The sequence below is a fragment of the Brassica oleracea genome, unplaced genomic scaffold (genome assembly GCF_000695525.1).
Source record: "Brassica oleracea var. oleracea cultivar TO1000 unplaced genomic scaffold, BOL UnpScaffold01000, whole genome shotgun sequence".
Taxonomy (NCBI): domain Eukaryota; kingdom Viridiplantae; phylum Streptophyta; class Magnoliopsida; order Brassicales; family Brassicaceae; genus Brassica; species Brassica oleracea.
This window is the reverse complement of record NW_013617579.1, coordinates 38221-38740: the sequence shown is the minus strand read 5'-3', so window position 1 is coordinate 38740 and position 520 is coordinate 38221.

The window sequence follows — 520 nt, the reverse complement described above, 5'->3', positions numbered from 1 at the left end:
GAGAGACTTACCATTGCTACGAAATGGAGAGGAGGTGGAGAGGAAGTGGAGAGGAAAGAAAGAGTGAGCGCTTGGGGGTATATATAAGATTACATATCGTCGCGAATTCGTCGTAAGGTTCTGACGAAATAGCGAGCAGTTACAAAAGCCCGTGTTTTTCAATACGAGGAAATTACGAGGAATCGCAAAGGCCCGTGTTTTTATATACGAGGTGTTAACGACGATTTTGCTTACGTGGAATTAACGAGCTTTGATTTCCTATAAATATACCCACAACTCTCATTCTCAAACCACACACAAACTCCCAAATCACACCCTATCTGAAATCACATTCCTCAGTAAAATCCTATTCAAATTATAAATATTTGAAAAAAATAGGAAAAGGATAAGATATTAGAATTCATGTGGGCGAGACTTACGTATTATAATTGCTGGAAGTTTTGCCACATGCTAATCTGGTATTTTTATCATTTTCCCTTTTTTCTAGTTTTTACACTACGAGGTATTTACGACGATTTCT